This window comes from Oncorhynchus keta, chromosome 24 (genome assembly GCF_023373465.1).
Source record: "Oncorhynchus keta strain PuntledgeMale-10-30-2019 chromosome 24, Oket_V2, whole genome shotgun sequence".
NCBI lineage: Eukaryota > Metazoa > Chordata > Actinopteri > Salmoniformes > Salmonidae > Oncorhynchus > Oncorhynchus keta.
The window spans coordinates 48,287,662-48,295,280 of NC_068444.1; the positions used below are offsets into that span (position 1 = coordinate 48,287,662).

Consider the following 7,619-nt stretch of genomic DNA (forward strand, 5'->3'; position numbering starts at 1 on the left):
TATCACTAGACAACTAGCCTAGAGCTAGACACCAATGCGCATCCAATCCATCCAACAAGTAGGCGATAATGACAGAACGCGGCCTATAAGGTGACTTTCGATTTGAATAGGTTTAACGTTCGGTTAGAAGCATGTGGTTTTGTAATGGCATAGACCTACAATGTTTTGGATGTGTGTGCCCATGAGAACTGTTTTCACAGCGAAACGTGTAATATAGGCATAGTTACACTTACAGTGCATTTTCCCCCGAGATCTCCAAGATCCATAATTTGTACAGGCTTTAAATGTTCTATTTGAATTGTTGAATGCTTAAGAATTACAAATAGCCTAACACTGTCACAAATGTCCTTAACGTAAGGAAAGAAGGGAAGTATATTATGTAACAAGACCTGTGAAGACTCCAAGCATTAACTGGTGAATTATGGACAACTGATGAACTAGGGTGTAAGACATGTTTTGATTCAACTCGTGTATTATATTGAATGTAGGTTACCTGCTCTGCGTGTGTTCACGTGTGTATAATTGCCTCGGCTTAGAGGGTAGGCTATCGACGGTGGTGTCGTCTTAGTGGAAGGTAAACACAAGTAAGCCCCGTTTACCCACCTTTTCAGAAAAATGCAGTGAAAGTTTAGGGACCATTACTTAATGTATTAAATGTACTTAATGTTTATCCACATTTTTACCACTAGCCTACATTACTGGCTTACCAGTAGGCCAATTTGAAGTTCGTGGTAATGCACATTTTAGCCTAGACTAGTAAATTGACCGTGTGTGTTAGGGTGACCATCACGTTTTTCCTGGGACAGTTTCAGACCCATTTCAGGTGTCCTGACTTTTCAGGCTACAAAAAGTGTAAATTTGTCAACAAGATAAATCAATTAATTTAGGCCTAATCGATGACAATTGCTAAATGTCATTAGGCACACGTTTTGGTGTTTTGTACATTTACATTTACATTTAAGTCATTTAGCAGACGCTCTTATCCAGAGCGACTTACAAATTGGTGCATTCACCTTATGACATCCATTGTAACAGATTTATATTTACATTCATCAAATGGCTGGAATATACATGCAGTTTGGATGCTGGAATTATTTTGGAGTGGAAGAACATGCACAGGTAGCCTACTTTTTGACGTGATTTGTTTGACAATCAGATGAAAATATAATGACTGGTTGTGTTCATGCCACATTAAAAGGTCATTCATTTTGACCGTTTAAATGATATTTTTATTAGCCCCATAAACAATTTGGAAATCTGGTAACACTTCTAGTGTGAAACCTGGCGCCCTGCAATTTGTTGTCATGTTTAGAACCACTGGATGTATTCCGAGGTGTGGAGGTCATTAGTAGCCATCCCGTGTTTGGTGAAAGACTTCTCGTGTCACATTATGCAAAGAAAAACGATGAGTAAAACTCAACTGCAAAGAGAGACAGAACATTGTATATTAGTTGTAGTTTTATAATATATGTATAGAAATCAATAATACGAGATTGACAATCGACCCGATCCCTGATTTCCTGAGTAGCCTGATTTAAAATAGTTTCACAAAACAGCGATATATTTTGCTTTCAAAATACTATTTGCATACAAATAACACCAAGAAGAAGAACTATAGATTTATGTTTTTTTGCACCATATCCTTATCGTCATACTTTATAGCCTACTGTATGGGAAAATTCCGTTCACTCACAAATATGGAAATCAGCACAAATACAGACTTACATTTTCAAAACAAATATTTCATTCATTTGATTTATCTCATAATTAGTTAAATTATAAGTCGAATTTGTCTGAAAATACCACGTGTGAATAGTGCAAACATTACACTGAATTGTTTGCAGGAATTAGTGCGCCTTAATCCTACCTGTAAAACCTGAGTTATCCTTGAAAATGTGATAAGCAAAGTGCAGCATTTCAAATATTATTTGTAAAATGATTGTTTTGGTCTTCGAGCTTGGTGACACATCAGGAGAAGATGGGGTGATCTCTACCACATCATTAGCCGGTGCTGCGGTGTCTATAAAAACCGTGCCTGCCTTTCTCAAGGTTTTTCTGCTTCATCCTGCGGTTTTGGAACCACATTTTAATTTGAGTTTCGTTGTGCTCTTCAGCGGCAATTTCCACTTGACCGGCCCTGGTTGTTGAAATGGAACTCCTTCTCGAGCTCTGTCAGCTGCTTTGTGGTGAAGTTGGTGTGGATTACATTCTTTTGGCCAGGGACTCCATATTGTTCAACTGTAAAAGTGAATGAATTGGATGAAGGAACTGATTCAATAAATGTAATTTTGAACGAAGAAATGAAAACAGGAATCAACTATGTAGACTTGTTATGATTATGTGATGATTGTGAGCAGCCAAGCAAACAGTGCAGTTATAATTATACAGAAACACATTCTGTATTTGATCATTTATATTACGCATCACGGTACATTTGTTTATTCACAAACATGGACAGCACACACATTGATTAGGCAGCGTCTCTGTTAAATGTCCTCAAAAAATATATATATTTTGTAATGTTGTCAATAAATGAACTTTTGTCATGGCAATGTTATTTCTGACCATGTCCTAGTAGTTAACCAACCTGTTTTACGGGATTCCTCTTAACTTTCATCCAGTCGAAAGTTTTTAAAATTTGATCGGCAGAATCCTTATCACTACATTGGGAAGGAACTAATCTCGAGTAAATACTCTCCAAATCTTCTTGCTGCCCCTGTTTCCCACTGCTAAAGTGAAGATACTAGCTGCTTGGTGCCGACCCTGGCCCACTGTTCCCCTCGTCCGGGGGGCATGTTCGTTCCCATGGCTGAAACAGGAATCACAGGCGACAGAATGAAACCTCGTTCTTTCTCATGATTGAGAGCGTATTGATGAAGTCCATAGTCCAAGTTGGGCCCTGTTGGCGAGCAATACACAGAGTTTCCCGTTGTGCCAAACTGGAGATCTATATGATGTGGCTGATGCTGGCGGATAATGTGGCTCGAAGTCTTATGCTGAGGCACCGAAGAACCTGCCCATCGGACCCATAACTATCACTTGTTGCGCATGAATTGGAAGACGAGGACATGTAAACATTGTTTCAATTGTGGTATCCGGCCTTGGCATTGAATATGTTCGTCCCCCGGTTATTACTTGTATAATCTAAGAGCTCATACTGTATTGTTATGGCAAAATTAATGATGACGGATCATTTATCTTCCCTGTGCCCTACAACCTAACCTCTAGGTTAACCTCTAGGTTGTATGTCAAAGCTGTAAAACTGCCTACCAAAGCTCATATCACCTTAGTGACAGGCCATGTGACTCACTTTAGGTCAATGGCAAGGCACCTACAGCAGTTTCTCAAGTCAGGATCGTCCATCAAACGTTTCACATTTACATGACAAATGGTTGAATCAAACTCGCCCATTATTTTGATAAGAACGCGAACACGTAACAGAGCTTCTGCAAATACCTTCTGGTCAGACTGTGGGAGAATGATAAAGTCTTAAAAAATGAAAGATTTCGTTTCTCGATATTTTAGAGTTCGAAGCAATCGGTTGATTTGGATGGGCTGCGTGCTCGCAGTAGTCAATTAGCTGTGCTTTTTTACGAGTGTGCTAAGAAAAGGCCTATGTAAGTTTAGTGAACTGAAATGTTCCATTGTCATTCATGAGGTTAACAAGATGATACAAGATTGGTGTATGATAGCCTACCATGCATCTTCCATGAAAATGATGTTCCCAATGTGTATAAGTAAAGCAGCTCGTGAATTATTGTATTAACTCGGCGTGTTTTACTGGCTGAGAGATAAGTTTAGAGAGGAGTCTTGAATGTAATGATCAATCTTACGCTCCTCCTCTAAACGCTTGACAGCGGGTTCTTCAATTTGTTCAAGCGGGAACAAAGAAACGGCTAAATCATTGAGCCTTTTAGACTTTTAACCATTTATTTATTGCATACAATTTTCAGCAGACTACACTTCGTGTGGACTATTTCATTTGACATATTTTAATACTTTTCATGTATTTTAAATTGAGTAGATTTATAGATAAGGCATGCTCTTTTTTTGTGTCATAAATAAACACACAGGTGCTGTAGAACGTCTGAACAACACATGCATTTTATTCAACAATACGACAATTCTTCGTCAGCATATAGCCTACTTGATAGAGTATATAAAAATATATAACAATTAAATAACATTTTGAGGAACATTGATTGATTCATCGGTCCCTCGAGCATAAAGAGTCGGTCAGCTGTAAACACTAAGCCCTATGATAAAAATTGTCAGTCTTACAGAATAAAAAATAAGAATTTCCCTTAAATTAATTTAATAAATAGCCTAGAAATAACACAAAATAACATTGTAATAAATGTGTCTCTAATATTCCAATGCATGCCCGCTCCAATTATAAAAGTACACCATGTCAAGTCCAGCACAAACACACAAGTGAGAAACGTTTTTGCCTTATATTGATTTAAATTTGAACTACATTTGATGTTTTACATTAACCTGTGGTTTCAGATAATTGGATAAGAAACCAAAATAATATAAATAGAGAACTGCCCAACAGGATCAATAGCCTGCAGGTGCTGCATGCATTTGGATATTGCGAGTAATGTGCCTTTGAGCAACAACAAAAAAGTTTAATTGCACAACCTGAAGTTTGGATTCCATCAACTAATGAGTCAGTTTAAGAGCGTGCTTGATTATTTCCTGAGAATAATTATGCCCCAACAGGTATGATGTTTTTGGATCACAGTGTAGGTTTATGTTGCCTTGATGTCATCTGTGCAGTATTATTACACAAGTTATTTATCCCATATGCAGTGAATGGCAAGTTCACGTCAACATAAACAGGGCCATCTTGAGCATTATGAATAAAATACTATCATTGTCCTGCATACTGCATGGAGCATATTCTGGGGTTGTGTTGGTCTTTTTCTGTTGGGTTTTCATTGAGTTTGAATAGACTGGTGCACTAACATAATATTTTTGTTGAAGCTTCTTAAATTTAACTAAATGCAATCTACTTGAATCCCCCAAAGTAATTATTTATCATGAGAGGGCCATAAACAATAACTAGTAATGCTACATACTCCAAGGTTCAAATATTACCTTTCTGGTAAAAATAGTTATACATTGCTGAGGTGTAGTCACTTTTGAGGACAAGCTCTAGTACACAGTACAAATATCATAAAATATGAAAAGATTAAATATGAAAATATGAAACAAAATGTCCTATTCAACCAAACTGTATGAATAAGGCTTCACATATTTTTCTAAATATAGTTTAATAGATTTATAAAACAACTAACTATAAGATTTCACCTTCCTTATAACTGTAAAATACATATTTGTATATTTAGAGTTAGAGAAAATGTGCATATTTTCTAAAGGTCTCTCTTTATCAAAACCTCTGCCTCCATTGAGGTGAATGTCTCAAAGAGCTCTAGCTTGGTTTACTGAACTCCTTAGGAGCTCGCCTTTCATCTCATATTTATTTTATCCATCCATGACAAACAGAAAGTGGTTTTATTTCAAATCTATTAATTATTTTAGATTACTGGCTATAAATCGATCTCTGAATGTGTGAAAACACTCTTTTCTTCTGCATTACGATGTAAGGATTCGAGGCATATGTGGTGTTAGTGGCGTTGACATAGGGTTCAGCTCGGAGTTGATGGACAGTTGAAAGAGCAAATGAAATGGTAGGAGGGACATCCCAGCTTCAAGTGGAGTCAGATTTCAAATCCATCTTCATACAGGCAGAAGATACATACTCCTGTTTCAGTGAGAAACAGGGCTACCGTTCAATGCAAGCCGTTTCCACATATCGATTTATGAGCAAAAATGTTGGTCGGAAACCAGTACCAGAACTAAGCAGGTCCCCTAAACAGAGGATTTTACATCGAAGAGCTTTCAAAAGTGCAATATGCAGATATCGCTCCGCCATTTCCTGGTTGCTAAACTTCTAATAGTTCCCCAAATTTCAGTTTATGTGACAAAACAAGCAATGCATAGTGTAGAGAATCATTGTACCGTCTAAACCACTGTGAAATATATTGTCAATGACGCAAAATATTGTATTTTCAGCTGTTTAAAGCTGGTGTACAAAACCGAATGTAAAAGATGCAAAAACAAAACTTAAGAACGGGAAGCATAAAAATAGCACAAATTGAACAGATCTACTGCTTCTTAGACTTGCTGTCAATGAGAATGACAGATCTATAACTCCAATTTCGATGTGAATTTGGTCGGTCACCCAGAAAGTTACATATTGCAGCTTTAAAGATGGCGGGGAAACAGCGTCATAATCATCGTCATCATCATCATCCATTGCATTAATATGCAATGGATGGCAGCGTAGCCTAGTGGTTAGAGCGTTGGACTAGTAACCGGAAGGTTGCGAGTTCAAACCCCCGAGCTGACAAGGTACAAATCTGTCATTCTGCCCCTGAACAGGCAGTTAACTAACCCACTGTTCCCAGGCTGTCATTGAAAATAAGAATATGTTCTTAACTGACTTGCCTGGTTAAATAAAGGTAAAAAAATAAATAAATAAAAATATATGGTAAGAGCTTCTGGGCTACCTGATTAAGAGCACAGTCCTTTAACTTTTCATCTTTCTTGTACTTTCTTGTACTTCTCAGATTTTGAAAGCAAATCTTGATCTGCCTTTCCTTTAAATTGAGTTGGTTAGGCATCTCCACGCGCCTAAAATGGCACAGGAAACTATTTAAGTGGAACACCTTGAGCTCCACCAACTGGCGGCTTGTGTACCTCTTTACCAGAGAGTTCTGCCGGAATAAAATGAAATGTAACATAATCATAAATGGAATCTTATCAACATTATATTATATTACATTATATCAACATTTAAGCTTCAGTCGAAACTGGAAATAGGCTACAATTAGCCATCGCCCATTGGTCGAAATCACCTAATAATATTAGCATTTATCAAGCTTAAAAATGTATTATTTGTAAATAGGATTTTGCCTACTGTCCATCTGTTTGGCTACGCATTTGAATACACACCATATACTTTTACAGGTTTGGCTCTGTTGTTCTTTTTACAGATCTGCCTTATTGACTCCTTCATCCATGGGAAGATGCTTTTGGTGAAGGAAGAATTTGAGTTAGGGTCACGCTCCTTTGGGTGCTGTGAATGTTGTGATTTGTTGTTGCCATTTAACTGCGATGAGCAATCCAAATCCTTCAGGTTGCTCTGGCTCTCCAGGTGGGCCAAGGGTTGGTGGGCTGGTGCGTCATGATTGTGTCTAAACCCATTGACACCTTGATATGGGGAATCTCCAAATATATATGGAACAAAAATATAAACGCAACATGCAACAATTTTTACGATATTGCTGTTACAGTTCATATGAGTAAATCAGTCCATTGAAATAAATTCCTTAGGCCCTAATCTATGGATTTCAGATATGCATTGGTTGTCACATACCTTTTTAAAAAATGGGCCTCACAATGGGTCTCTGGATCTAGTCATGGTATTTTTGTGCATTCAAATGGTCATCAATAGGGCCTTCTGATCGGTGCAGCAGTCTAAGGCACTGCATCGCAGTGCTAGAGGTGTCACTACAGACCTGGTTTCGATCCCGGGCTGTATCACAACC

The 7,619-nt window shown here is 37.7% G+C and overlaps 1 pseudogene; it reads right to left on the reverse strand.

Annotated features, from left to right (window-relative positions):
* Positions 1-1,561: 1,561 nt before the first annotated feature.
* Positions 1,562-7,369, reverse strand: LOC118402611 (homeobox protein Hox-B1b-like; annotated as a pseudogene).
* Positions 7,370-7,619: the final 250 nt, after the last annotated feature.